Source organism: Bubalus kerabau, chromosome 14 (genome assembly GCF_029407905.1).
Source record: "Bubalus kerabau isolate K-KA32 ecotype Philippines breed swamp buffalo chromosome 14, PCC_UOA_SB_1v2, whole genome shotgun sequence".
Classification (NCBI taxonomy): domain Eukaryota; kingdom Metazoa; phylum Chordata; class Mammalia; order Artiodactyla; family Bovidae; genus Bubalus; species Bubalus kerabau.
The window spans coordinates 50,416,697-50,434,054 of NC_073637.1; the positions used below are offsets into that span (position 1 = coordinate 50,416,697).

The 17,358-nt window shown below is 38.2% G+C and overlaps 1 long non-coding RNA gene across 3 annotated transcripts in view; it reads left to right on the forward strand.

Annotated features, from left to right (window-relative positions):
* The first annotated feature begins 10,664 nt into the window (after positions 1 to 10,664).
* The window catches only part of LOC129626874 (uncharacterized), a 394,198-nt gene continuing 387,504 nt past the window's right edge, over positions 10,665 to 17,358 (forward strand). The window contains exon 1 of one of the 3 annotated variants that reach the window (XR_008702275.1): positions 10,665 to 11,793. This is a non-coding gene — a long non-coding RNA (uncharacterized LOC129626874). The remainder of the gene's footprint in view (positions 11,794 to 17,358) is intronic. The other 2 variants (XR_008702274.1, XR_008702273.1) reach the window with 2 other exon arrangements.

A 17,358-nucleotide genomic window follows, 5' to 3' on the forward strand; every position in this document is an offset into this window, starting at 1 on the left:
CTAGTGGTAAAGAATCCTCCTGTCAATTCAGGAGTCCCAGGAGACTTGGGTTCTATCCTTGGGTCAGGAAGATTCCCTGGAGGAGGGCATGGAAACCCACTCCAGTACTCTTGCCTGGAGAGTCCCGTGGACAGAGAAGCCTGGCGAGCTAATGTCCATAGGGTTGCACAAAGTAGGACACGACTGAGCACCGCTAGCATCTCTAGCTTTATAGATACAAAACTAAAATCTCTGTTTTACTTCCCAGTCTTGTTCTCATCCTAACTTCACGGTTTCTACTGCTAGTACGAACATTCTCAATATTCAAGCTATAAATTAGGCCATCAACTTTGATTCAGAGGTCTGATTCTTTCTATGTCTGTAAAGTCCCTATATACCTTTTGGCTGTATTTTTGCTTTGCTTTTTTAACTCCACACACCCACTGCTCTTCAGACACTTACAGCATCAAATATGTACCTTGTCATTATCTTCTTATCCACTTGCTTTGCCTTTACTTCATTTCTTATCCCCTCTCCAGTCCATCCCACCAGTCAAATCCATGGAAAGCTCTCTAATGCATCCTTCTAAAATATCACCATGCTGCTTCCCCTCTCTTGCTAAATGCGCTTTAGTAATAGTTTGAACCTCAAACCCTTTGGCTAGGTCCATCTTCAGACTTTAATTTCATACTCTACTTTCTTGAGTAATATTAACATGAGTTGTCTTAATCTGTTTTAAGCTGCTACAATAAAAATACCATAAACCAGTGGTTTATGAATCACAAACGTTTACTTCTGGAATTGGGAAGTTCAAAATCATGGCATCAGCAGATTCAATTTCTGTTGAGCACCTGCTTCTTTAGATGGCACTCTTTTTGCCATAACCTTGTATGGCAGAAGGGGAAGGGGGGCTCGACTGGACTTTTTCAGAAGGGCACTAATCCTATTCATAACTTTACCACCCCCAAGGCTCTACATCTTGATACGATCACTTTTAGAAGTTAGGATTTCAACTGTGAATTTTGGGGATTAAAAATTCAGAATGTGGCACTAATACTTAACAGAAAACTTTTGATTCTTTTCAATCTGCCAGGTACTGTGCTAAATGCTTTAGCTAAATAATCTAATCCTTGCAACAACCAGGAAGTAGATATTGTTTCTTTTTTTCATGCAAGGAAAGAGTCAGGTAGATGTGAATAGCACACACAAAGTTACATGGCTTTAGAGATAGAATTTATACTCAGGGCTTAACCTAAATCTGTGTTCTTAACCATCCCTTTATAATGCCTCCCACAGTCCTTTGCCTTCAACCAAATGACTTTTGTTTTCTTAAGTACGCCTTGATATTTTTCACCATTGTCCCCCTTTTCCTTCTCACACCATTGCACTTGGAATGCCATTCCTTCTGACCCGTGAAATGTCATCTGTTTTTCAAATCCCATCACAAAATTCATTTCCTTTTTAAAGTCTAATATAACCATCCTATTCTAAAGGTGGTTATAGCCTATGAATTCCTAGATATACAAGTAGTAATTTGCTATAGTCCATGCAGTTGTGAAGAGTGGGATACGACTTGGCGACTAAACAACAACAGAAACAAAATGCTAGTATTAATACTTTCGGTTTAAATTTTTTTTTCCATGCTCTTATGTTGTAGTATTTATCCAGACATATCATCAGTAGCTCAGTCTCCCTATAGTTTCTTGGAAGAGGTAAATAAATATTTGATGATTTGATTGTTTAAGAAATTCAGTCCGATTGTTTGCCCAAAGTCGTTAATACAATTGTACTGATCAACTCAGCCATGGGGATGAAGTCAGTTATTTATGCACATTTTGCAATGACCTTGATATAGTGTGATTTCAGATGTCATTTAAGCATTCCTCCAACAGAAAAATTATACTGGATAATAAAATTTGGGGCACTAACATGAATTCTAAAATTGATAATTTTATGGTAATATCAGGTTCATGACAAGTCAATGGGATTAATAATATATTTAGAAAAAAGTTTACAGAAAATTTGCACAGAGGAAGTCAATAATTATTAGCAATACTTGGTAGATCAAAGAGTAATTTTCTCTGTATTGCTCTCAGACCACCTTTGATATGTAATGTACACTAAATGTAAATTGTAACAAGAGTGATGATACTCCTCTCCCACTTCACCTCAGCACATTCAGCTCTTTTGAATCTCTGTCTCATTCTCAGATTCTTGATAGATTCTCAGTCCGACCTGTCCCCCACTGGAGAAAACTTCTTGCCATATTGTGATCCTGTCATGCCATTACTCAACTTGTTATCAGCACCTCCAGTAATAGGAAACTCAGTACTTTGAGTTAGCCCAGACCATTGTTGGGCATTTATAATCTTCAGACCATTCTTTCTGATAACATGTCTCAATCATCATCTCTTTAACATTGCTCCATTCTCCCTTATTCAGAACAAAGCCATTTTATATTAGATAAAATAAAATAATGCCGATTTTTCCCCCCAGTTCAACTTCTCTAATTATTTGAGGAAAGCTGCTCTGTCTCTTCCTAATTTCCACTTCACATCTCCCCTCTCCTCAGGGCAAAAATCTCTAGTTTTTTCAGCCAATAAGTCAGTTGACTTAGTTTCCAGATGTCTCAGCCTCCTGGCTTTTCTCTTCTGGATAGTCTCCTCCATCCTGAGAACACAATAAGCCAGATGTGGCCTGAGAAGGGCAGAGAACCCTGAAACTATCATTTCTCTTGCTTTAGAAATGGTGTTTCTGTCATTGCAGCCTAAGTTCACATTAGCTTTTAAAACAGTAGCATTACATTCATGGCTTTTTATTGAACTTGTGGTCTGAAGCCCCAGGCCTTTTATTTTTCCCTAGAAAGTGTAGTCAAGCCATGTATTTCTCATTCTGTCCTTATGTAATTGATTTTTTTTTAAACTACAGGTAAAGGATTTCCTTTATGCTTTTTTGTCTTTTATCATGTTGGTCCCTGGAAGTGCGTGATGGGACAACTGAGAGAAAAACCACAAGATTCTTGGCTGGGGCAGATGCTGGGAGTCTGGAATGGCTCTAATAAATTACAATAGGAGTTCCACTCGAAAAACCCCAAACCCTTTGGATATTAAAAACATGAAAACAAGCAAACCAAAAAGAAATCCTCCAAAGCCTGTTGTTGGTGGGAGCTGCATTTTACTTTCAGTAATACTAAAATGGGGAGGAAAATACTGCTATCCTCAGAAACAGGCCTCCTATGAGCATTGCTCTTCAGTCCCTGAAACTTCCTGCTTTTATCCAGTTAGTAGGGGACCCAGTAGAAAGAACACATTTTAAGTATACAGAGTTTCCTGTGTTTCCCTTTCTTTGAGCCAATTAGCACATGTTCAGCAGTTTCCCTTCCCTCTGTTAGCACTTAAATTACCTTTGTCTTCAAACACTCTGGAACTTCAACAACTTCTAATTACTTGGGTTATCAAACTCTTGTGTCCAAGAAGCAATTCTCTCTCCATTGGAAAATGAGGGGACTCTTTTCCAGATGTCCAGACCATTGATAAAAGTTAGTCTTGCCCAATACTTTGGCCACCTGATGCGAAGAGTCAACTCATTGGAAAAGACCCTGATGCTGGGAAAGATTGAGGGCAGAAGGAGAGAGGGGTGACAGAAGATGAGATGGCTGGATGGCATCACTGACTCAATGGACATGAGTTTGTGAAAGATGGAAACCTGGTGTGCTGCAGTCCATGGGGTCATAAAGAGTTGGACATGACTTAGTGACTGAACAATAACAACAACAGCAAAGTTTTGTCCCAACAGTGGTGTGAATTTCCATATGCACAACCCTTATTCCTGTCTTCTATTTATAGTTTTCATTTTTTTTTTTTTTTGACTTGCTTTGCTCATTCCTACATCCTTCTCTGGATGCTTGCACTTGAAGCCCGTCTAGCATGGAAATGCCAAAAAGCTTAGGAGCTTTCCTCCCAACTAATTAACTCCCCTCTGCCCCTGCCATGGCTACATTATGTCAAGTTCAACATATGTTGTGCAATGGAAGCACTGTGGTTAATATAATGTAGTCCCAACAAAGATTAAGTTTACAATTTTAGCAGAGAAAACCAACATGCCCCAACTCCTTATAAGATAAGTTTGAATGGAGAAAGGGCATAAGTAGCCACATGCAAAGTGTTATAGGGATCTGGAGAATAAAAAGAATCATTTCAGTTGGAGATAAGCCCAAGATGGGGGAAGATTCCATGAAGCTGAATAAAGAGGCATATGATTTATAGAGGAGAAAATAATATTACTGCTAGCAGTTATATGCTGTGCCGTGTGCTAAGTTTTTTACATGCATTGTCTAAAAAAAATGCATCGGGCTTCGCTGGTGGCTCAGAGGGTAAAGAATCTGCCTGCGATGCATGAGACCTGGTTCTATCCCTGGTTCAAGAAGATCCCCTGGAGAAGGAAATGGCAACCCACTCCAGTATTCTTGCCTGGAGAATTCTATGGACAGAGGAGCATGGTGGAAGAGTCGGACATGACTGAGTGACTAACACTTTCACTTTCACTTAAAAAATACTTACAGAATATCTATGGTGTAGACATTATTATTAGGTCTGTCTTACCAAGGAAGTTTTTTTTTTTTTTTCACTTTCTTTTTTTTTTTTTTTTTTAATTTTATTTTATTTTTAAACTTTACATAACTGTATTAGATTTGCCAAATATCAAAATGAATCCGCCACAGGTTTACATGTGTTCCCCATCCTGAACCCTCCTCCCTCCTCCCTCCCCATTCCATCCCTCTGGGTCGTCCCAGTGCACCAGCCCCAAGCATCCAGTATCGTGCATCGAACCTGGACTGGCAACTCATTTCATACATGATATTTTACAAGTTTCAATGCCATTCTCCCAAATCTTCCCACCCTCTCCCTCTCCCACAGAGTCCATAAGACTGTTCTATACATCAGTGTCTCTTTTGCTGTCTCGTACACAGGGTTATTGTTACCATCTTTCTAAATTCCATATATATGCGTTAGTATACTGTATTGGTGTTTTTCTTTCTGGCTTACTTCACTCTGTATAATAGGCTCCAGTTTCATCCATCTCATTAGAACTGATTCAAATGTATTCTTTTTAATGGCTGAATAATACTCCATTGTGTATATGTACCACAGCTTTCTTATCCATTCATCTGCTGATGGACATCTAGGTTGCTTCCATGTCCTGGCTATTATAAAGAGTGCTGCGATGAACATTGGGGTACTCGTGTCTCTTTCCCTTCTGGTTTCCTCAGTGTGTATGCCCAGCAGTGGGATTGCTGGATCATAAGGCATGTCTATTTCCAGTTTTTTAAGGAATCTCCACACTGTTCTCCATAGTGGCTGTACTAGTTTGCATTCCCACCAACAGTGGAAGAGGGTTCCCTTTTCTCCACACCCTCTCCAGCATTTATTACGTGTAGACTTTTGGATCGCAGCCATTCTGACTGGTGTGAAATGGTACCTCATAGTGGTTTTGATTTGCATTTCTCTGATAATGAGTGATGTTGAGCATCTTTTCATGTGTTTGTTAGCCATCTGTATGTCTTCTTTGGAGAAATGTCTATTTAGTTCTTTGGCCCATTTTTTGATTGGGTCATTTATTTTTCTGGAGTTGAGCTGGAGGAGTTGCTTGTATATTCTCGAGATTAGTTGTTTGTCAGTTGCTTCATTTGCTATTATCTTCTCCCATTCTGAAGGCTGTCTTTTCACCTTGCTAATAGTTTCCTTTGATGTGCAGAAGCTTTTAAGGTTAATTAGGTCCCATTTGTTTATTTTTGCTTTTATTTCCAATATTCTAGGAGGTGGGTCATAGAGGATCCTGCTGTGATGTATGTCAGAGAGTGTTTTGCCTATGTTCTCCTCTAGGAGTTTTATAGTTTCTGGTCTTACGTTTAGATCTTTAATCCATTTTTAGTTTATTTTTGTGTATGGTGTTAGAAAGTGTTCTAGTTTCATTCTTTTACAAGTGGTTGACCAGAGTTCCCAGCACCACTTGTTAAAGAGATTGTCTTTAATCCATTGTATATTCTTGCCTCCTTTGTCGAAGATAAGGTGTCCATATGTGCGTGGATTTATCTCTGGGCTTTTGAGACATGAAGTAATGTCTAAGCCATCCCAGCTAAGAAGTAATGGAGCCCAGATTTAAACCCATTCCATTCAGAAAGGATATTGCAAGAAGAGGGAATGTGATAAACACAGATAAAAAATCAGAAAAGAAGTCTACCAATAAGGGTTTGAGTAGATACAATGTGAAAAAATGTTGGGAGAGATACTGGGGCCAGATTATAGGAGACTTGGAATACTATGCCAAGAAATTGGAATTTGGTTTGTAAGCAATTGGGAACATCAGTAGGAGTTTAATAGGAAAGTTGAACAATAAAATTTATACATAACAAAATACTCCAAATGAGGTAATGAACACATTTCAGCTTCTTCAGAGGAATGTGGATGCATTACCAACATCCACACATCCAATATATATATGTGTTGTATATATATATTTTTTTCTGGCTTTTTTCTATCAGAATTTTACTTGATCTGATCCTATACTTCTAACATCTATAAATGATTTTGTTAGGAAACTTGATTTCCCTCAGCTTTGACGTTGTGGCACTCTCTTCTTTGACATGATTACCTGTGCTATTTTCTCTTTGCCTTCTTCTAAAATTACATATAGCATCCATTCATTTATTTTGGTAATCAGTGTAAAGCTCTCTTGAAAAATGTCAAATCCATAATACATTGCATAACACTGATCAAAGCAGCTTACAGTCTTTTTCCCTATCTCTGTGGAAGGCTCACTCCAGATAACCCCACAACTGTCCCTAGTTTCTGGCCTTACCTTTGTCACAGTCCTCTTAACATCCCACAACTCTGGTTCTCTTTCCTCTTTCTCCTCCTTCCAACATTTTAAATCTAGTATGTTTTCTGAGCCAGTAGCTCACCAGGATGTCTAAAGTAGAGGAAGGTAACTTTTCTGGTAATCTTTCTGTTTTTGTTGTTGTTGTTGTTATTGTTGTTGTTTATTTGTTTTATTTTTATTTCTCCATGCATTATTGGGAACCTTGGAGAAAAATACTGAAATAAGAAAGTGAGGAAGATTCAAAAACTTATCAACGTTTTGTCTCCTCCCTTTGTCTCTATCTTGCTCTCATTTATCTATAGTCATTTTACAATAAGTACTGCAGTATTTATAACCCATCACTGCCTTTCTGTTGGATGGGCCCTGGCACTTGGAGGGATTTGCCTTTGCAAGAAGGTACAGTTGCTACTGAACTTCACATGACCAAGAGTTGAATTTTTGTCTTGATCTTGCCATAGATGCAATCACTTTAGACACTGACATTCTTGAATTGCTTACTTTAGAAATTAAATTTGTTACTGTTAATTCAAAGGGAACAAAAAAACATCCCGAGTAAGACTTCTTGCTTGCCATCAATACCTGGAAAGGAAGTTTATGCTTCCTTTTTCCAAGTATTGGATTGACTCTCCATATCTCAGTTGGTTGTCAGATTGTCAATAAGCATGATAAGACTTTTTGTTTTCCCGGCTCAGAGGATATAAAAAATTGTGACAGGGTAGTGGCCCCTCTTATTTCTGTGATGAGCAGGCCTATTCTATATTTTTATTAATTTTCTATGCCTTGCATTATTAAGTCAGTCACTGATGCTTCTATCATGCAGTAAACCCAGAAAATTACTCTTTGTTGAAATTTCTCACTGCTTCAATGTATGCAGAAGTATAATACAGTTTTATGAGCCTGGAGTATTTCTGGTTATGAGAGAAGATGGCTATGTTTGATTTCAAGGCCATTTGGTCACATTTCTAACCTGTTAATTATTTTTCCAATTTTTTCACTTAATGTATTGACCCAGTTTTATAAGTCAGGAAAGTAAGGCAGCAATGACAATTTGCTTCTTATATAAGGAAACAGAGTCTGATGATCCAAATGGTCTTTTTAGACTATAGAAGTAAGTAGAACGAGATCCTGGAAGATCATGCAAATACTCTTTGTACCTGGCATTCCATGCACCATTAGTTGTTGCCTCATGATCCTGGATCTTATCATTAATTTACCTTATGGATTAGAAAATGCTATAAACACTGTTTTTTTCCTTACATTTGTTGCTTTAGAGCTATTGTGTGAGTGCACGCAGCAGGAGCTTTAGTCACTAAGTCATGTCCGACTCTTTGTGACCTATAGACTGTAGCCCGCCAGGCTCCTCTATCCATGGAATTCTCCAGGCAAGAATACTGGAGTGGGTTGCCATTTCCTCCTTCAGGGGATCTTCCCAATCCAGGGATTGAACCCACGAATATGTCTCCTGCATTAGCAGGCAGATTCTTTACCACTGAGCAATCTGAGAAGCCCTTGCTGTAGAGCTAAATCAACCTTAAAAATAATTTTGTGGATTAAGACAGCTATCATTTGCATTAATGTAAGTCTCATCTACATGCAGCCCATTTAATAGCAGACCTAAATAAGCAATGTTCTATACCTCTGGTATTTTTTTTCTTTGTAATTCCTAGAGGACATTATTAATACTTTTGTTTTATTGTGACTATACAATCTAGGTTTATTGGTAGGGTTGCCCATACAATGCAAAATTCCCAGTTGCATTTACATTTTAGATAAACCATGAATAAATTTTAGCATACGTATGTCCCTAAAATTGCATGAAAGACACTTAGACTAAAAAAATTAGTCATATTTTATCTGAAATTCAAATTTAGCACAGTATTCTGTATCTTTATTTGCTAAATATAGTAGCTTTATTTACTGGGAGATTACAATTTCCTATAATTTTGTTCTTTTCAATAATACATTTCAGTAGAGAGATACATTTAGTTGTTATATAAGTTTTTATATAAATACATTAACAAATTAGGGAAAATCTGATTTTAAACTATATAATCTTATTTGTGATTCACATAGTACCGCCAGGGTAAAGCTCCTTTTCAAACACATGGCAGTTATCTATTTACCTGTCTGTGTCTTCCATTAATCTATGACATGAGAAAGGGAGGAAGCAGACTTCATTCATTTTTGTATTACATAATGTTGGCACGTAGTAGGAGCTCCATAAGTATTTCTGCAATGGACTGTATAATTACAGAATGATAGGCTGGCCCAGTAATAAATGATGTGTATGTGAGTGTGTGTGCATGTGTATGTATAAGAGAGAGAGAGAGAGAGATTTAAAAATGCCTAACATGCAAGGAGATCCAACCAGTCCATCCTAAAGGAGATCAGTCCTGGGTGTTCTTTGGAAGGACTGATGCTGAAGCTGAAACTCCAATACTTTGGCCACCTCATGGGAAGAGTTGACTCATTGGAAAAGACCCTGATGCTGGGACGGATTGGGGGCAGGAGGAGAAGGGGACAACGGAGGATGAGATGGCTGGATGGCATCACCAACTCGATGGACATGAGTTTGAGTGAGCTCCGGGAGGTGGTGATGTACAGGGAGGCCTGGCGTGCTGCGATTCATGGGGTCGCAGAGTCGGACACGACTGAGCGACTGAACTGAACTGAACTGAACATGCAATGAGTGATAACTTAAGTCAGCACTCTGGTAGGATCACTGTGTTAAAGCTTAGTTCTTACTTTCTTTTTACAGAGGGCTCTTTCACTAGTGTGTGTACTCAGTTGCTCCGTCATGTCCAAGTCTTTGAGAACCCACAGACTGTAGCCTGCCAGTTTCCTCTGTCCATGGGATTTTCCAGGCAAGAATCCTGAAGTGGGTTGCCATTTACTTCTCCAGGGGGTCTTCCCAGCCCAGGGATCAAACCTGCATCCTGCATCTCTTGCATCTCCTCCATTGGCAGATGGCTTCTTTACCACTAGTGCCACCTGGGAAGCCTTTCACTAGAGAGTGGGTCAAATCAGAGGCTATATATTAGACTATATCAATCAATATATGTGTCACTTAGATACTACATCCTCTTTTTAGAGGCTCTCCCCCACCAAAAAAAGAGTGAGTTAGTGAAAAAGTCTTCATATAGTCCATGTTGGTTTGCTTATACTTCTGGTATCAAATCTTCCTTTCTAAAAGTCAATATGTAATATAGTCGGACCAGTAACTGCAACAATAGCTCCTGTCTCCTGGACTTATATAGAATCTTTTCACTCCCTCATTGAGAAACAGAATCCAGTTCCCCTCTCCTTGAATCTGTGTCGATTCATAGTCTGAGGTGACAATTTATAACTTTCCATGAGAATATCATGTACTTCTACCTTGCTCTTATGAGAATCTTGCTCTGAGAACCCAGATTGATTTTACTGTGATACATTCTCTAGTGGTTTCTCCAAGAAAGTATATATGGTAGGAATTTTTTTTGATCTTTTGCACACTTGAAATTGTCATTTTTATACTTTTGCTTGATGAACTGACTGGCTACTGCATTTTAGATTGAACTTCATTTCACTACGAGTTTATTACACATTGTTCCATTTTATTTTATTTTCTGTTGTTGCTCTTGGGAGGGCAGATGTCAATCTCATTCCCTAGTTTGTTTAAGTGACAAGGTTTTTCATCTCTGGAAATGATTAGGATATTTTAAAAAAATGTCTAATACTCTAAGACCTTATGATGATGTGACTTTTCTTCTTGTTTATTAGGCTGGATGTTCAGTACGAGAGTTGTTTTTCATTTCCAAAAAATGTTCTTACATGATTGCTTTAAAATTTTCCTCTTTCTTATCACCATCATTTTACACTCTTATTTGGGCCCCTATTTTTTGCATATTTGGATCACTTGAGTAGGTCTTTTAACAAACTGATTTATTTTTTTACTGTCTACTTTCTGTTTTATTTTCTGAATTCCTGATTTAATGTTCTGTTAAATCTTCTATTGAATTCTAATTTCAATGATCACATTTTGAAGTTTCAGCTATTTTCTACAAATTTTCCTTGTGTATTTTATTATTGTTGTTTAGTCACTAAGTTGTGTCTGACTCTTTGTGACCCCATGGACTATAGCCCACCAGGCTCCTCTGTGCATGGAATTCTCCAGGCAAGGATACTGGAGTGGATTGCCATTTCCTTCTCCAGGTGACTTTCCCAAACCAGGGATTGAACCCTCGTCTCTTGTGTTGGCAGGTGATTCTTTACCACTGAGCTGCGTGGGAAGCCCTTCTTGGGCATATCATAATATTTTTATTTCCTTTTTTCTCTTTTGAAAGATCATTAATTATATATGTATATATATTGAGGCTTTCTTTGGGTCCCTACATCATCTGTTTCCCTTGAGTGCCCAGATTTTCTGTTTGTGTTGGTGTTCTTGAATATCTGATCACCCCTTGACTATCCAATCAGATCTAAGATTGGGCACTTAAACCTAATTGATTAGCGCTGTGGAGTGTAGGGCAATCAGGTAGCCCACAGCTGTTAACTGGCTAATTTTCTCTGGGGTAGTTCATTTCACCAATAGTGGATCCCACAATCTTCTGTCTGAAGGGCTGTGAGGCTGCTGCTGTTCTGGAGCTGGAGTCTTTCAATAAGTATTTCCCTTTATTCCCTGGTCTTCAGTGTTGAATTTAAATGACAACCTTATTCCTGGGCTAAGGACCTCAGAACTTCTCTGGTTCAGTTATCTGAGGGCAGTGGTTGTTAGGTATACAACAGAATCACCTGGAAGACTTGTTAAACCACAGGCAATTGGGCCTTGTCTCCAGATTTTCTGATTCAGTAGGACTGGGATGAGTTTGAAAACACACGCATCCCCAACAATAGGATCCAAGATCTAGGGCTTGGAGACCACCACTCTGGAGAATAAACTTCTGGCTTTGCATGGAGGTGAGTGAAAGGTCTGTAAATGTGTGGCATAATTTAGATTACTAATGGTTTCATTTTCTTTGATGGTGCAATCTGAGTCTCTTCTTGTTATTTAGGGTGTTATTTTGAAGGGAACACACAGAAAAACTTCTTACATCATTTTGATGAAGGGTTATTTCAAGTAGAATAGCAAGAAGAAGTCTTCTTGTTCCCAACATTTTGAAACAGATGAGCAAATCCATGATATTGTGATTCTTTCTCATTTTACTGTTAAAAAGTATTTTTGTGATAACTGTATTTTATTGCTGTAGTGTCATTTGAAAACTGGAAATCCAGGGTATCTGCTGCTGCTGCTAAGTCACTTCAGTCGTGTCCGACTCTGTGACCCCATAGACGGCAGCCCACCAGGCTCCCCCGTGCCTGGGATTCTCCAGGCAAGAAAACTGGAGTGAGTTGCCATTTCCTTCTCGTGTCCGACTCTCAGCGACCCCATGGCAAGAGTACTGGAGTGGGGTGCCATCACCTTCTCCGCCATGGTATCTAGTACCTTCCAATTGATCAAAATACTGTAAACTATTGACCAGAACAAAATATTTACAGTTGCCTGAGGAAGTTTATACTTAAGAAGCAATTACATTTTGCATTGAAAATGATAGCTGAAATGAATTTGCCTGTTTCCTTATATCAGTTTTTACTTTATTTTGCTAGACTGTTCATTTGATTAATTCTCATTAATCCCAAATTTCAAAATGTGAAATGTGTTCATCAATATCTAGATCTATGTTATTTAATGCAGTTGCCACTAATAATTTTGTTGTTGTTCAGTCACTAAATAGTGTCTGACTCTTTGCATCTCCATGGACTGCAGCACACCAAGATTCCCTGTCCTTTACTATTTCCCAGAGTTTGCTCAGATTCATGTCCATTGAGTCGGTGATGCTATCTAACCATCTCATCCTCTGATGCCCTCTTTTCTTTTAATATATGACTTTAAAGTTTTCTTCTTCGGTCCCATTAGACATCTTTGTTAGTTGCACATGGTTAATGGCTATAGTAATGAACAGCTCATTTCCATCGTTGCAGAAAGTTCTGCTGGGCAGGACAAATATAAAACCTCCTTTATTTACAGAAGGAAAAGAAAAGAGGAAAGAGTGATTTTCAGTGAAAACACTCTTTTGTCAGTCTTACACATCTTACTCAGGAACCTTTGTTTGTTTGAAAATACCAGTGTCTTCAATAGATGTCCACAATGTCAAATACAACACTTCTGGCTTGATCATGGTAATGTGGGAGATGGAAGTGATTTACTCCAAAGTGCTGGGTGGATTTCTGTGAAATCACTCACATGCTGTTAAGGTGAAGATACACTCACGGGGCTGAAGGCTCACCTCCCGCCCCAGCCCACCCCACCCATTTCCCTACCTGGTTAGTGTCAGGAGAAGACGTGTTGAAAGGCTGAGGCACTGCAGGTGTGCTTCGTCAACTGGGATTTGGGCTCAGAGTTTCTCAGATCAACACAGTGTGTGGCTTATGTGCAAAGCGCTTGCTTTCAGCAAGGAAGTGTGTGCATCAAGGCTAAATGCGTGGTTCCAAGGTGAGCCATACACTCATGGATTCTTGCCTGTATGTTTGTTGGCCTTTGGACCCCAATTTAATTGTTTATTGATCAAATAAACATTAGAGCCTATTTATTGGGTCCCAATGGGGAGCTATTATCTCAGCCAAAGGATGATAAATACATTTGTATTCCTATGCCTAATTTCTAAAATGTCAAAAAAAAGAAGTGTACTTAAACTTGTCAATGAAAATGAAATAGTTCTAGTCATTATTTGCCCAATAAAAATGTTTACATGGACACAAAACTCCTTTATTTCAATGTCACAAAAAATTCTTTGGAAATCAGTGGGGGAAGGGGAATGGAAATGAGACTATGTAGATAAATAATAGATTGTTGATTTAGGTATCAGATATGTAATTAATTATATTACTTTTATTAATTAATGACACTCAGGTGTCAGATACTTAAATTTTCTCCTTTTGGTTGTTTAGAAAGATGATCTCAGAACATTCTCCCTGAAATTGCTTGAACTTTTTAATTTTAACCTAGAGAAAACAGCCTGGCTGCCCAAACTATGTTCCATTCTGTTATATTAATATTTGTTGCAAAACCGATGATCTCTTCCCTGGATTTGTGAATACCTGACCCTGATGGCTCAGCAGGTAAAGAATCTGCCTGCAGTGCAGGAGATACAAGAGATGAAGTTTCAGTCCCTGGATCAGGAAGATCCCCTGGAGGACACGACAACCTACTCCAGTATTCTTGCTTGAAAAATCCCATGGACACAGGAGCCTGGCAGGCTACAGTCCATGGGGTTGCAAAGAATCGGATGTGAATGAGAAACTCAGCATAAGCATAAGATCTTAACCCTAAGGAAGGGTTCAGTTACTGTCATGAATCTGCTTACGATAGGTAGAAACAGCTTTCCCTCTGAATGTATCTAAAGAGATACATCCTACTCCCAACCAGTTTGCTGGTAAACGCTCTTTTCAGTGAATAAGATGATCAGACCACTTAAATTTAGGAAAAACCAAACAAACTAGTAAAGGTCATTCAAAATCAATTGCCTTGTTATAACTGGAGGTGCAAATAAGTTACAAATCAGCAAGGTCAATATTATGGCAGAATTACCTCTATGTCTTAGTCAGAATTTGTGTCTTTTGCTTTTCAGGCCTATATTAGTGGGCAAATAGCAACAGCATAACAAGTATAATCAAAGTAATACAATATAAGCAATATGATATAATAGTAATCAATAAACAATAATGATCGTTATTGAATACTTGATACCATGTAAGATGCTATATGAATAATGTATTAGTTGTAATTACAGCTTCCAACAATTCTCTAGGATATTTCCATTTTACAGAAAAGAAAGTTACAACTAATATTTATTACCTTGCCCAATGTCCCAGCTAGGAGATGAGAGTGTCCCAAACCCAAATTTGTCTGACTCTACAATGTCTTTTCTTAATCACTATATCAGGCATTCAGTATAATGAGTGGAACAGAATTTTTAATCAGGATTATGGAGCTTGAGATACTATGTGAATTAGGAGTTAAGTTTAAATGAGAACATACACCATACACAAAAATAAACTCAAAATGGATTAAAGATCTAAACGTAAGACCAGAAACTATAAAACTCCTAGAGGAGAACATAGGCAAAACACTCTCTGACATACATCACAGCAGGATCCTCTATGACCCACCTCCCAGAATATTGGAAATAAAAGCAAAAATAAACAAATGGGACCTAATTAACCTTAAAAGCTTCTGCACATCAAAGGAAACTATTAGCAAGGTGAAAAGACAGCCTTCAGAATGGGAGAAGATAATAGCAAATGAAGCAACTGACAAACAACTAATCTCGAGAATATACAAGCAACTCCTCCAGCTCAACTCCAGAAAAATAAATGACCCAATCAAAAAATGGGCCAAAGAACTAAATAGACATTTCTCCAAAGAAGACATACAGATGGCTAACAAACACATGAAAAGATGCTCAACATCACTCATTATCAGAGAAATGCAAATCAAAACCACTATGAGGTACCATTTCACACCAGTCAGAATGGCTGCAATCCAAAAGTCTACAAGTAATAAATGCTGGAGAGGGTGTGGAGAAAAGGGAACCCTCTTCCACTGTTGGTGGGAATGCAAACTAGTACAGCCACTATGGAGAACAGTATGGAGATTCCTTAAAAAACTGGAAATAGACATGCCTTATGATCCAGCAATCCCACTGCTGGGCATACACACTGAGAAAACCAGAAGGGAAAGAGACACGAGTACCCCAATGTTCATCGCAGCACTCTTTATAATAGCCAGGACATGGAAGCAACCTAGATGTCCATCAGCAGATGAATGGATAAGAAAGCTGTGGTACATATACACAATGGAGTATTATTCAGCCATTAAAAAGAATACATTTGAATCAGTTCTAATGAGGTGGATGAAACTGGAGCCTATTATACAGAGTGAAGTAAGCCAGAAAGAAAAACACCAATACAGTATACTAACGCATATATATGGAATTTAGAAAGATGGTAACAATAACCCTGTGTACGAGACAGCAAAAGAGACACTGATGTATAGAACAGTCTTATGGACTCTGTGGGAGAGGGAGAGGGTGGGAAGATTTGGGAGAATGGCATTGAAACATGTAAAATATCATGTATGAAATGAGTTGCCAGTCCAGGTTCGATGCACGATACTGGATGCTTGGGGCTGGTGCACTGGGACGACCCAGAGGGATGGAATGGGGAGGGAGGAGGGAGGAGGGTTCAGGATGGGGAACACATGTAAACCTGTGGCGGATTCATTTTGATATTTGGCAAATCTAATACAGTTATGTAAAGTTTAAAAATAAAATAAAATTAAAAAAAAATATATAATCAATCTGAAAAAAAAAAAAAAATGAGAACATATAAAAAGTTCTCAAGAAAAACAGTTTTCTAGGAAATACAGTGATTCTCTGATGTATCCCAATCACCAAGAATAATGTTTAGCGCATAATGAGTGTTCAGTGAGTATTTATTGCATTAATAAATAATTTAGGGTTACTGTATAACTGTGGTTTATGGTTACTGTACAACTCATAATTGGGGTATACTGGGAGATCTTTAAGCTGATATATGCATATTTCTCTTGCCTGAGACACATAGCCTAGTCTGTGTAATTACTATGTAACTTAAGAAAATCTGTTCATATACATGTATACATGTTCCCCAATTATGGTAGCTAAAAACTGGTGACTTTAAGAGCTTTCTGGAAGACAATGTGTATGCATTAAAAGATATTTCTATCTCTAATTGGTAGGAACTACTAAATTTAGGGACTGATACTGTTGAATGAAAGCAAATTCATTGGTATGAGTCTGTAGTAGATGTTTCAGATCTTCTTATTGCCTCAGTCGTCTAATATTCTTAGATGAAGAAGTTAAAAACTCTCTAGCATCAGGTGAATTTTTTTACAAGAGAGACCAAAAAAAAAAAAAATCCTGAAGGTAGCCTTCCTTGGGTTAAACTGTATCTTCAGAATCCTTTGGGATCAAACTCATGTACCTTTGCCATTAGTTAAATCTTAAACCATTGTGGAATTTCAAATATTAGTTTGGAATGTGTATTAATTTCCTGTTGCTACTTCACCAGATTACCACAGATTTAGCAGCTTAAAACCACATACATTTCTTATTTTATTGTTCTGGAGATTAGAAGTTCAAAATGGGTCTTACTGGGCTAAAATCAAGGTGTGTCAGAGCTGTGTTGATTTCTGGAATCTCCAGGAGAAGATCCCCTTTCTTGCTTTTTCCAGATCCTAGGGGCTGCTCACGTTACTTGTCCTATGGCCTCCCCATTCCGTCTTCAAAGCCGGCAATGGCAAATGGAGTCTTTCTCAGAATGCATCACTTTGACACTGATTCTTCTGTTTCCCTCTTCCACTCTTTGAGGACATTTGTGGTTATATTAGACATGTCTGGTTATGATTTAGAATAATCTTCCCAGTTTAAGGTCAGTTGACTAGCA